Source organism: Carassius gibelio, chromosome B20, assembly GCF_023724105.1.
Source record: "Carassius gibelio isolate Cgi1373 ecotype wild population from Czech Republic chromosome B20, carGib1.2-hapl.c, whole genome shotgun sequence".
Taxonomy (NCBI): domain Eukaryota; kingdom Metazoa; phylum Chordata; class Actinopteri; order Cypriniformes; family Cyprinidae; genus Carassius; species Carassius gibelio.
Genome location: NC_068415.1, coordinates 6,373,447 through 6,387,801, shown reverse-complemented (window position 1 = coordinate 6,387,801; position 14,355 = coordinate 6,373,447). Strand labels below are relative to the sequence as shown.

Sequence of the window (14,355 nt, the reverse complement as noted above, 5' to 3'; positions counted from 1 at the left end):
ATCAGAACTGCTTGGGGGGATATTTTAGGGTGTTTGCTTTTTCAATTTGTATTACTTCCCCACTAATGTGTATATATATATATATATATATATATATATATATATATATATATATATATATATATATATATATATATATAAAGAAGTCTGATGTTTAACAAGGCTGTATTTATTTGATCAAACATACAGTTAAAAACAGCAAAATTGTGAAATATTATTACAATTTAAAATAACTGCTTTTGACAGTAAATTTCTTAATATTTAATTTATTCCTGTAATGACAAAGCTGAATTTTCAGCTTCATACTCCAGTCCTCAGTGTCACACGATACTTTAGAAATCAGTCTAATATGCTGATTTGGGGCTGAAGCCACATTTCTTATAATTATCAGTGGTGAAAAAAGTATTGCTTAATATTTATGTGAAAACCCTGATATATATATATATACATACATATTTATATATACATTTCTCAGGATTATTTGATGAACCTGAAGTTCAAATAAACAGTGTTTATTAGAATTTTTGTGTAACAATGTAAGAGCCAAGCCAGTATAAATTTGCAATTGGCCTGGCAATCTGATAAGTGCTATGTTGTGTTAGCATTAAAGATATGACACACCTCACTTAATTCCTAAATTTCTAAAGCTTATTTTAATGAAATTAGTGGCCAAATATATATATAAAAAAATAATGAAGGGTGGTCCCCCACCAGTGATGCCTTTGTTTCCTAACAACCAAAGTCAACATTCTCTCAATCTGGCCATTTTAACATAATTACTGTACTTTGGTTTCTTAATTAAGTTTCTTGTATCTAATTATTTCTTATTTTGTCTACCATGGTTTGGCCTTCATCTTCTGCTGATTTGTCAACAGGATGTGGGAGGGTTTGTCAAGTAAAAAAATAAACTGATTTGCCAACTTTGTCTTTCATAAATGTCCAGATGAGCACAAAGCATCGTCGTAAACTCAGAGAATAAACGGATTTGTAGTAATAAATGTCAAATACAGCCACTTGACATTTAGACTGACTCCCACAGTAAAACAGTCTTGCGTCTTTGACCAGCATGGTGCCGTATTTTGTACTTAGTGGTCCAGTGCACAAACTTTCCTCAATAGCAATTTGTCCAAATGAAACGCAAGTTTCATATTTTATTTTAGGCGAGTCTTGCTAAATTACAGAGTGGTCACTGGTGCCGAAACAAAAATGCTGCTTTTTGTGTGGTAGCTGCTTTTCTCAAACCTCTGTTGAAATGCATTGCAGTTTATCTAATCTCAGATCTCTGCGCGCTTTCTCCAATCATCTAAGTGAGTGATTTGTACATACGCCAGTTCATTCAACTTCCCATGAAAATGTTTACTGAGCCATTGCTAATCTTTGTTAGGTGAGTGAGCTTTATTTAAAACTTGGAAAAAGCAGTCCTGAAACATCTGAAGGAATGCATTTGTGGATGTATTGTCCATGTATGATTTATATTTTGTATGATAATCTTCTGCACTCATAGTTTTCCCATTGTCAAGTGAGAAAGTGCCGCAGTTTTCATACATTGTGAGTGCAATAATCATCCATTATGTTTCTCAAAAGTGAAATCAAAACAAAACCATTGTCTGAACGCCTGCTTAAACATCCCTGAATGCTGAGTGCGTTGTTTTCATAGCATGGATTTGTAGGAATCACAGAGCTGGAGCTCTTCTTAGGAGAGAGGATTAGAGGAAGAATGCGATGGCATTCCAGAGGTGTTGCTGTAGAAACTGAGGAGTTGGCCAGTGTAACGGGTCAGTAGTTTCTGGACAGGTGATGTGCTCACACAGCAGCGAGGCCCATAGAGACTCTGAATCCCAAAGTACACCTAGCTCTAACAATGGCCCACAAAGTCACGCATTTACCACAAGATACCCCACCCGGGGTGAAGGACGCAGCATCATTGGGAAATTCAATAATGCAAGGCAGCGTTTGATTTGACGGTTGACGGTTATACCTCCTGTTGTTCTCTGTTTCTTCAACTACGGGTGCTTTTATGTCCTGGGGTTGATTTCTATTAAAAATGTTCTTTGTCATATGATCTTGGAAACATTTTTTTTTCTTTTTTTCTTTTTAGATGCCTTTTATGTTTTGATTTTCTTTCTTTCTTTCTTTCTTGTTCTTATCATTTTAACTTTTTCATATTTTATCAGTCACAAATCAGACTTTTTGTCAAAGTATGAATTTTTATATTTTCATAAAATTGAAATGATTGAATTTCTTTGTACTCTGATAATCTACACTCAAATATTTATATTGTAATTTTTTTCTGTTGTGTCAGTATGAGACATTGCATAAAGAAAGCAGAAAAATCGAGGTAACTTTGACATAAGGAAATAATATTTTTGTTGTGCATTATTTCAAATAATTCAGTCATTTTGTCAAATTATAAAAAGTGCGCAAATGTCATTAAATGTGTAAGAAATGATGCCTTTGCAGGTAGTTGAAATAAAAAGGTTATAGTATGTTGAAATGGTTTTAAAATGGTTTTAATTTCAGTTTAAGTTTTAATTGTAGTTAACTACAATAACCCTGATGATAACTATGAAATTAGACCAATGTTTCAAATGTAATTCCCACCACATATCAAATATAGTAAATAATCTGAAATGTATTGGAATGACATTTGCTAGTTTAGAACAATGATCAAAATAAATTAGTGATAAATGTGGTGGTTTATTGCCGTACAAATGAAATAAACTAATGAGAGAGTGTAAAACATTTCTGAAAGTCCACATTGCCAGTAGTGCCCACAGTTGAGGGAACACCCAGCCTCTTTTCACTGGACAACAGAAAATGTCAAAGAGAATAATCTGGGATGTGTTTGGGAGGGTGAGGGTGAAGGTGGGGGCAAAAGTTTGGAGTTGTGCACGGTCTATCTGTCCTAGGTATTAATATGGGATTGGTGATTCCCAGTATTGTGCACCCCTCCAGAGCTACAAGATTAAAAGTGTCCTGCTCATTCAGCTACCGCTCAGGAGTCAAGAAGAGCGAGGAAAAAGAGTGATTACACTTTTATGGGAACTGGACTCTTCAACCTTTTGTTCTCACAAAGAAACTCTGCCTCCCAAGTCTGTACCTGGGGGCCCGGGAGACGGAGGGAGGTACCTGGAAAAAAAGACAGTGTATCTTGGCTAGCAAAACAATAATGGGAAGTCCAGTGTGGTTGTCCCTGTTAGGGGTCTTTTTCATATTACCAAAGACAAGGGCAAATAACAGAGGAAGTAAATTGACTTTCGCATCCTTCCTAGTGACAGCTTCATATACATTCTAGATTGATTTCACTGCGAATATGATTCTTAACAGTGAGAGCAAAAGAAACAATGCTCATTTACTGGAATCTGCAGAAGGGCCGACAGCTCACAGGAAGCCAATGAGGATGTTTCGACAGCCTCTGCTAGACTCTGATTCACCATTCCCACGCGGTTCAGTTGTTTAGGTGGGAACGAAGAACACATCAATTTGGGTTCCTGCTGTATGTACCTTGACATCAGCATTAATGGCCCTTGGCGTATTGCACACTAAATCAATATACTTGAAGATCAAAGGTTTACTGGAGGTGTAACACTCACGCTGTGTTTAGAAAAAGTGGTTTTTGCAGAGACTCGTCGCTAATGTGACAGTGACGTCCGGACTGGAGCTCAGGGGAGCACGGGTGCGGTCAGGCCTGCTTATGTTTAGCTTCCTCCCGAGTTGTCTCGATTCATGTGTACTCATAAACATGTGCTGACAAATAGTCTTGGCTCTGGACACATTTATGGGCGGTTTGTAGCATTTTATTATAAACAGATTGAAGACGTTTGTGTCAGATCAAGCTGAAAGAACACGGAAGATCTAGAAGGAGACGCACATAAATAAGCTTTAACAGTTGTTTGATTCACTAAGCAGTGGACCCAAATGTATTTGGCAATTCAAGTCACACTTAAATCATATTTACACGAACAAATTATTCTTTTTTTTTTCATGATTTAATATTTTATGTAATGCAATCAAACACAAATCAAATCAAATTTAAATGTTCGACTCATGCTCATGAAAACTGCAATTATTTTACCAAAAATACAGTAAAAACAATAATATTGTAAAATACTATATGAATTTTAAATAGCAAATTTTCTATAATATACTTGAAATGTCTTTTATTCCTGTAATGGCAAAGTTGTATCCTCTGTTATCATTGCTCCAGTCTTCAGTGTCACATGATCCGTCAGAAATCATTCTAATATGCTGATTTGCTGCTCAAGAATTATTTCTTATTATTATCAATGATGAAAACCGTTGTGCTGCATAACATTTCTGTGGAAACCACACATTTAAAAAAAATATTTATTTATGAATATAAAGTTAAAAAGAACATGCATCGAAGATTTAATTTCTTTTTTTCTTTAAATCTAACTAGGTAGTGTATGTTTGAAAATATGAAATGTTAAATGGCGCTGTTGATGTTCTTTTGTACCTAACATCTGAAATGTGTTTTTTTTTTAGTGTGTCCGCCAGGGTTGACTGCAGTGGCCTTCAGAGTGGGCACAGGGTTTTTTGATGGGATTTACAGTGAACTGCAGGTGTCGTGGCCCTGTGGGCTGTATGGTACTATTGTGAGAGGAACAATGGCGCAGAAAAGCTTGGGAACCGCTGCTTTGCTTTGTTCTCGTGTATTGTCTGTTCCCAGGATGTCCTTCAGGAAAATGACAAAAAAGGTCAAGCAACTGACACTCTACATTACCTTCCCAAGACGATGAAATGATTGGCAGGGGAAGACAAAGGAATATCTTGATTGTTTAATCTCAAGATTTATGAACGTAAGTTTTATTTCTGAGAGAGGTACACTGAAAAAATTTGGTTTTAAACCATTTACATGTTGAAATTGTTAGTAAACTTCAAGAAACAGCAAATAACATGTTGGAAAATATATAAACTAAAAAAAAAAAACTAAATATTTATATATATTCATTGATCAAAACTAACAGTAAAATATGTTTTATAATATTTTTATATTTATGTTTTATAGTATTTTCAACATTGACAATAAAAAGAAATCAGCATATTAGAATGTATATGTTTGCGTTTCATTAGACCAATGCAGTGTCCCTTAGTGTGACACTTAGGAATCCCTCAGTGTCCTTGCTTTTGGAAGTACTGAGCATTGTTAGAAGACCTTTATTTATACCGTTCTTCCATTTCTTTCTCCAAGGGAAATGATGCTTTTCACTCGTCAAAGCTATTTATGACTGTGACCGTTGCATGTTGAGGAAGGCAATTACAACAGGATGTGACCCGTGTCCACGTTTACAGTTCTCAAAGCAGGGCAGAGAGAGGCTCAAATGAATCAAAACAGTCCTCCCCAGTAACAAGTGCCTGAAACCAAAGCGCAGAGACTGGGACTGGGGTCAGAGGTCAGATGTTACAGTAAACAAATTTGAGAAGCTCATTATGAAAGAAAATGATGAAACATCAACTTCTGGGAACAGCTGACGGCACACATTTCTCAGCATTTTAGCATGGGATGTGTTACTGGCTGTTTTTTTGACCAATTTAATAATTAAATGAATAAATTCATTCTGGTTTTTTTCTTAATTAGTGTGTTTGTCCAAATATCTAAACCAGATATATATAACAGAAGATACATTTTTGAAGCTTAAATTAAATTAAAAGCTTGTTTTAGAAAATACATATTTAAAATATTTGTTTGATATGAATATGAAATGGAATCAGTGTCTGTTTTGTTTGATCCCCCTACAACAATTTAAAAACAATCATCCAGAATGCTATGTGTGCATAACGAAAGCTTGTGTAAAAGTTTTTATTATTATTTTTTTGTTATACAGCACTATGACCTTTAGCTTATTTGCACATTGCTGTAGACCAAAAGATGGCAGTCCCTTATTCAAGCACAAGTCATAAAACTGAAGGGCAAAACAAACATGAAAAGTTGTGGGCGACTGACCTTGCCAAACATTTAGGGAGAGACAGCTGGAACACTACTTGATGTCGTTTCAACAAAACCCCTTTAATTAGAAAATAGCAGCCTAAGAAACTGGATGGGGACATGGAACGTGAGCTTCGTTTTGTTTGAGGTCTTACGGGTTTGAGACAACATGAGGGTAAGTTATTAATTACATACATTTTGATATCTGGGTGAACTAACCCTTTAAACATTTCCTCATCGTGCATTTATTTTTGTATATTAAGTAGCACTAGGTTTCCATTCATAATTGTAAGGAAGGCTAACACGACAAAAGCATAAAACCTTAGTGGAAATTGATGCATCGGCGCCAAAGGCTGATGGGAATGCTGGGATACGCACCTTCGTCTGAGCTCTTGTTTGTGTCTGGCTATCATCAGTATCATTACAGTGCAGATCTGGGTGTGGTTGGCAGGAAGAGACTCGGCCCAGTGTACCCAAAACAAAGACTGGAGCAGCGAACCCTCAGCTTCAGCAACTTCAAAGCTGAAATCTGTGCGGTTGATGGGTTATTCCAAAACATTTTCTTCTGCATGCTTAAAAATAAAGCTTCTTAATGAGAGGTTTAACAGTCGTGCTGTAGAAGAGCCATTTCTTCTTGGTGTGAAGAACACGTCAGAACCTTTCCATGGATGTCAAAAGGTCTTCATGGAACTACCCATGAAGACGACAATGTAACATCAGAACGACATTGCATTTTGGTTAAGAATGGACGTCAGTATTTGACGCCAATTTGATGTGGATTACATACACAAATTAAAAACAACAAATATCAGTGTCAGCTGATGTCGGTATTGGACATCAAATTAACATTGACAATAGACGTTGATTTGGCATTGGATTGTGGTCTTATGACGTTGTGTGCCTTCTTGCTATGAATGCCATAACCAGAACTATGGATAAAGGACCTTTATTTTCAAGAGTGTAATGAACTAGGAATAAAGATGCTTGCCTAAGTGAATTTAGAGCATAGACACAGTTGCACACAGTTGGCCATATTATAAGATCAAATTATGGTAAACCAGTATAAATGCTGAAAATAGACAAGGAAAGGAGTCTATTGCAGATGTGAGATAAATGCTCTTCCTCTGAACGGAACTCATGGGATTAAAAGAGACATATTTCTGGTTTGATGGCAGAGCCAAACCCTCAGAGACAAACAGCACACCAAAAAAAAATTCAACAGCCTGTTGCACTTCCTCTCAATCTTTGCAGTCAGAGGATGAAGGGAAATTATGTATTGAATTCATGCACGTTCTACTTTTCAACTTCATAAATCTAAAGTGTGTTCTTTCTGCCATCACACGTCTTTCATACCCTGTGTTTTCTCATCTTTGACCCTTCTTTTCTTGATTTTTCAGTTATTCATGTCACTTCAATGACGTATGAAGGCATTCAATTTAAACAAATGCTGTTATTTTGAACATAACTTAGTATCAGTTATAAGTATCAGTATTATCAACAATAATATTAAGCAGCAACATCGATTTTCAACATAATAGGAAATGTTTCTTGAGCACCTCTTTCCTTACCACTTTGTGATTGTTTTCAGTATGATACTACTAAAGAAAAAATATTTCCCTCTGCTTTCATTAAAATAACAGCGATAACACTGTATCAACATGATAACATTGACATATTGGATGTTGTTTCACACAAGGGAGGCATGAATCAGACTTCGTAACATCCAGCTACATGACATAGTCGTCTACCTTGGAAACCTCCAAGGTGTATCTCAAAATCATTGGTCATGGCGTTCACTTTCATTTGCCTTCAAGAACATAGCTTAGACATGAGTTTGCCAAATGGTTACAGAGAGAAAATACCTTGAAAGTTAATATCAGTTCGTACTGATCTACTAAAATGACTTTTGGCAAACATGACCTTTGTGTGCTGTTGTGCTGTGAGTTGTGAAAACAGTGTGTCTCTGGTGGGGTCTGGCCATGATCTGACACACTGGGGAACAACACAAACCTCTGAACGTCAGAATTGCATTAGCTCTTAATGGGCCGAATTTAGCAAATTACTTATGGAACAAATGACAATAAACAACACAAGGTTCTTGGTGGTAATATTAGTGCAGTTAAGACGTCATGTTATTGTGCTATAAACAAATTGAAAAATAATTGAATTTAGATTTTATCAGTGAGGAAAACTTGTTCTCACCCTACTATCTCATTTCCAGCGTTGTTCTGACTTTCCATTGTGATTTACATGTGGCCAGGAAGGATTAAAATGAATAATTCTCCAGCAAAAGTCCTGTTTATTTTATTTGAGTGTATGCAGAATATGAAATATGAATGGGATCGGGGCTATTTTAACTCAGCACGTAACAGTGGTGTAAGCTCTTCAGTCACCAAGTTGTGTTCACCTCTTATTAAATCAGTACATTTCTGTGTAATTGGCAATTGGGACAAGCAAAATTTGATTAAAGTACATGACTGAAAATTAAATCATATAGCATTTCTTGGCTCCGTGGTTTACCTCTTCATACAATGGTACAGGAAGTATCCTGTAAAAACATCACATAATAATCATTTGAATTGAATCATTTAATCATTTGGAGTTTAACACGGAGTGGTTTTCTAAATTGTTCAGTGAAATCAAGATAAACTATCACAGATAGATAGATAGATAGATAGATAGATAGATAGATAGATAGATAGATAGATAGATGTAAAGAACAACAGAATGATAGACAGAACATTAGAGAAAACAATAGCTTGAACAAACAAACGATGGATGAATAGAGAGAACAATGGAATTATGAAACAGAATGAAAATGATGGATTGATGATGGATAGAAAACAATAGAGATAATGATGGACAATGGATGGATGCACAGATAGAGAAATGATGGATGAATGAATGGATGGATGGAAATAACAATAGAATGATAGATGGAACAATAGAAAACAGACTGAACAAAAGAATGAATGATGTTTGCCTAGATGGATGGATGGATTGAAAGAACAATAGAATGATAGAGAGAACGATGGATGGATGGATAAATGGCTAGATGGATGGCTAGAATTATGATGGACATAGAATGATGGATATATGGATGGATGGATGAATAGATACACAGATAGAAAGAAGTATAAATTGATAGAACAATAGAACAAAGGCTGCATGGATGGACAGAACAAAATAGAGAGAGAGAGAGAGAGAGAGAGAGAGAGAGAGAGAGATGTTAAGACAAGGACACAAGTTCATTTATCATTTACAGAGTGTTGTTCTCGCTGATGAGGGTTTGAAAAGAACAAACTAATAACATATAATAACAAATAACATAAAACAACATCAAGATTATTTTTGCCAATTTTCACAGGCATATACTAATTAAACTTTGCTCAGTTACAGTAAAATGGCAGGAGAGTTTTCCTAGCACATCAAATCTCAGAGTTTAATGAGTTTATTCCTCCCCCACTTTCTCTTTCTTTCTCTGTTTATGATTTCTGGTCAGTGCCGTGGAACTGTGTACATACAAACGGTTAATGTGTGGTGTCTCCCACACACGCACACGCACACACACACACACACACACACACACCAAACATAGCAAAGTGTGTCTGTTTGCTGTGGTAAGGGAGTGCTGACGTGTGTGGCACCAGTGTGTGAAGGACAGTGGGCTGAGTGTAGCCGTTCCAGTCAAGTGCGTACGAATCTGGGAAGGTAATGATGTGTCTAATTGGTGTTGTGTGTGTGTGTGTGAGAGTGCAGTCCAGCACGTTTAATGTACATTGTCCCTAGTGCACTCCTCTACACAAGTAGTTCAACTTCCTGCTACTGCTCCTCTGTGGGAAGAAAAATAAAGCCCTTCTGCAGAAAAGGCCATGGGGGATCTCGGGGTTAAAGACAGACCTTCGGGTTTGTAGGAAAGGTTGTTTACACATGCACAAGCATCAAGGCCAAAAGAAAGCAAATGCTAAACATTTGAAACTGTTCTTTGCCAATTCAATCCCCCAGTTCAAGTATTTGTTCCTCTTTTGGTGTTTTTTACAAGCTTTCAGAAGAGCAATTAAAATATTTGTTTAACCACTCACAATATAATTTAAAGATACCAACTTTCTTGTAGTGGTATTTTTGCACAGCAGAGTTTGAGGTTACAACTAATTGTTTGTCTTGAATTAATTTTGCTCAAAGACAATAAAGCCTGTTCTTAGGCCTTTTTTGTTTCTTTGTTTGTTTGACATTTTCACGATATTCAAGTATTTTTGCATTATGGTACTAATTGATGTTCTGCCCTTAATTTATATTTTATTTTAATATATTTTAGAAGATGAATGAATGAATGAATGAATGAATGAATGAATGAATAAAAATGTATTGTATTGTTTGGTTACACTTTAAAATAAGGTCGCATTTGTTAACATGAACTAACATTGAGCAATGTATGTTTGACAGCATTTATTCATCTCTGTTAGTTAATAAAGATACAATTTGTCTTTGATTATTCATAATAAATCACAAAACATTATGTTAACAAATACATAATGAAATTAACATCTCTTGAAACTAACATCATTAACAATATAAACATTTTTATTGTAATACATTAATTAACATTATTAAACGAGAGTCTGGATTTAGAATAATGGGGATTACAATAAATAAGTAAATAAATAATTGTTAAATTAATGTAATGAAAATTTGGCTGGATAATTGCACTGAAAATACAAACTCGATTCCAAAAAAGTTGGGACACTGTACAAATTGTGCGTAAAAAAGGAATGGAATAATTTACTAATCTCATAAACTTACATTTTATTCACAATATGTTTATCTGTGTTTGTGAATGCAGGGCATTTGTTGGAGAATGTTATCCCAGGACCTGTGAGGAATGGGGTGCTCTAGTTGTGTCTTTCTGTCCCCCATGAATTTAAGTGACATCTCTAGGGAAAGGCCATTTCAGTGCACAACCGTTTTGCAGATTTCTGCAGCACAAGCAAATGAAACCACAGTGAACAGACACAGAAATAGAACTCAAATGTACAGGCGAAAGAAGCACTGTCATTTGAAATCCCTGACAAAGCACGCCTTTAAACCTCTTCCCTGAAGCAGTCCAGTAACATTTACACAGACATCCCAAAGTCATTCCTGGTGAAAAAATATGGAGGCTTATTTTGGCCACCAGACCTTCTTGTCAAACAGTGAGCATGTGCACATCCTCTCTTATGAGGAGTGCTGGCGTAACAACACGTTGTCACTTCACGTTCCAGCGAATGTCAGGCATTGACATTGGCTTAGTTTCCTTCCCATTACTCAGAGAAACCTGATCCCAGGTCAGGTGCTGAAGGGAAGACGTCAACCAGAGAATTTGACATGCTCAGGAGATCTTGGCAGGACAAAAGTGTGTTTTCGGGATGCTAAAGCATCAACACTGTCACCCTTCTACTTTGCAACTTTTATATGGGACGTGAAATTGGGCCACGTATGTGTAGACAAGCTGTAAAGTGAGATCCAAAAGTCTTTTCCCTAGTGTTGCTGTAGCTTTATTAACATTCCAGTTACATTCTGGGAAAGTGCAGTTATTAAATGCTACCCATTAGTCGTGGAGGCAGGAGCCGAGGACTTTGCTAGTCTCGGCTGTTGCCTGGAGACGGCGTCTCCCGAGCAGCGGAAGCGGATATCATGCATGCTGGGGTTCGGTGTCAGACATGAGAGGGAGAACCAACACTAATTCTCTTCCTGTTGATTCCACTTAGGATTCCCAAACTGCCTCTTCCCACGTTGACACAAATACTTGGGCCCATGTGACATCCTGTGTGGAAGAGGTGAACAATAACGGACTCCTACGTCAAGACATGGGAACTGCTCCGTGAGAGACGTACCATCACACCTCAAACACATCAAGCCAGTTCCGCACTCGGCTCTTCAGTGTTTACTGTCTCGTCACCAAGGTTCATTTCCCGCAATACTGGAAAAAAATGTGTCAGTGCTGATCTTTTTTTTTCTCTGTGAATACTTCAGTGCAGTATTAAAAAAAATTAAAATAAGATAGAAAAGTGTATTTATTGTTTTACTTTGTAGTTTTATTTTTCAAAAAAAAAAAAAAATGTTTTCCTTACAATTTACTTAGCCACAATTTTTTTCTAGACTGTCTAAAGATATTAAATAAAATTAATAAAATAATTAAACATATTAAACAAACCTTTAGTAAAAAAAAATGTCAATAAAACAAATAAAAATAAATATAAATAAGATTTATAATATAAATAAAACATTTGAAATAATGTAATGTTATTTTTTCCTTCTGGTAACATGGGAATAACGTTGAATGTCAGAGCTCGACAAACAATTTGTTTAAGAAATAAGAAAATGCAATGAGATTAACTTGTCTTCACACCATGTTGCATATGGTATGACTTTAATTGCATAATACAGAGACAGGACAGGCCAAAATTAACATTTTTAATTTTAGGTTAATTTAATTGAATTGGTTTAATTGAATTGGTCATATATATATATATATATATTGCTTTAAAAAAATCATGGGACATTGTATATCATAATAATGAAAACTGCCAGGTGCATTATAATCACTGTAAGTTGTATGGGTAAAAAAAGAACAGATTTTATGCCTTAGTGATTGCTGAAAGTGTTAAAATGGTGAAAGCCACAGACCTTAACTACCCCTCACTTGTTGGTACATTGCTTAATGCACTAAAAACGTGTTAAATAACAGTGCTGGAGCCAGAGTACTTATGCAGTAGATTTTCTCAGGAGCAATTAGCTTTTTATGCTAGATTTGCCAAGATAAACAACCTAGTGCTTCATTTGTTTACAGTAGTGGCAGGTTTCTTTCTAGCCCTCTCTCTCTTTGTCTCGGATTCTCACTTTCTCTGTTTTGCTCTTGCTGTGCAGATGGAGTGGAAATAATAGCGCTGATGATTCTGTTGTATTTATTGAGACTGACTTCACCTTTGACCTCTGATGTCACCCATAATAATGTCAAAACTCAGGTGCTCACTCCGTATTAAAGGAATGGTTTACTGAAAAGATTCTGTCATCATTCACTCACTCGTGTTGTTCCAAACCTGACTTTAGTTTCCCTGGAAATTTTTTACATAATGTTCCTGCTGTTTTTTCCATTGAGAGCAATGCTGAACATTCACAACATTGTGAAATATTTTTTTTTTTTTTTTTTTTTTTTCATGGAAGAAAGTCATTCAGGTTTGAAATGACTTCCTTGCAAAACAGCACATTTCGTCTCAGTCTTATATTCTATTAATTTTAACCGCACTCCCATATTATACAAAAGGTAAGATTTATTTATTTAAAGACTTGTCCAAATAATTAGATCAGTAAAAATGCTAACATTTTTTTGTTTTTTTTTTCACCCCAGAGTCTTTTTCATCATCACAGCATGTCACATCTGAAGAACATATTAGCATCAAACAGCTCTACCCAGATCTGTTATCCAGATTTGAGTTGGCCTGAAAGAAGCTGCATTGCGTTTTTATCTTCAGTGTTGGAACATGATAAGTGGAAGCACATCTCTGCAGTCACGTCGTTGCAGAGTGAAGATGTGGCTTTTGGCTGCGATTCAAACCTCTGGCAGATGCAGATGACGTTGTCATTTTACATAACATGCAATTGCATTTCCTCATACTGGTATCATTTTGTAAAAATATGCTCTTTATAACAATGCAGTGGTGCCAAAAATTAGATGCTTTTGGCCATGACCATAAAGATGATTAAAGTTGAATTCCTTGGGAGCACATGTTAAGCATAACTCCATTGACTGCAGTTCATTAAATTATATACTAGAGTAATTAGTTCTAAGAGAAGCATCACTTTTTCTATTGCTTATACTTAGGGTTAGAAATTTCAACAAACCCTTAATTCTGAGTATTAAACTTTAGTGCATCAATTGTGGTGTGGACATAAAATCATGTGGCTTATTGGCAAGAAGTATTTTGCTACTTTTCTATGTTAAAACTGCTGATTGATAACACAGTAAACGATCCATTAGACTTACATTAATGGGGGGACTTGAAGCATATTTAGTGACTACAATATCATAAGCAGAGTTGCCATGTATTATGCTAGTTTGGCAGTAGTAGAAACACCAGGATTTAAATTCATTTTTAAGGGTTTGTGGTTCATTGCCACAACTTAAATAAATACAAAAAATAAATAAATAAATTCACCACATTTACTGCAATGTTGCAATAAGTTTGCATTTTTTAAATCTCATTTTATGCTATTAAATTAAGCTCCTCTATGCAAATGATGTTCTTCTAAATCAATAAAGTTTGTTGTAAACATAATTTAGTTAGCTGTTGCCATGAATCAAAAAGATTAATGTAATGTTGAATTTATTTATTTATTTATTTTAAGCCAGATGTTAGTGTTTATACTTTTTA

At 35.6% G+C, this 14,355-nt stretch overlaps 2 long non-coding RNA genes across 2 annotated transcripts in view; both read left to right on the top strand.

The window, feature by feature from the left end:
• The window catches only part of LOC127984317 (uncharacterized), a 16,013-nt gene extending 10,436 nt beyond the window's left edge, over positions 1-5,577 (top strand). The window contains exons 2-3 of the long non-coding RNA XR_008160571.1: positions 4,507-4,820; positions 5,213-5,577. This is a non-coding gene — a long non-coding RNA (uncharacterized LOC127984317). The remainder of the gene's footprint in view (positions 1-4,506; positions 4,821-5,212) is intronic.
• The window catches only part of LOC127984316 (uncharacterized), a 69,780-nt gene extending 57,668 nt beyond the window's left edge, over positions 1-12,112 (top strand). The window contains exon 5 of the long non-coding RNA XR_008160570.1: positions 11,692-12,112. This is a non-coding gene — a long non-coding RNA (uncharacterized LOC127984316). The remainder of the gene's footprint in view (positions 1-11,691) is intronic.
• The last annotated feature ends 2,243 nt before the right edge of the window (positions 12,113-14,355 follow it).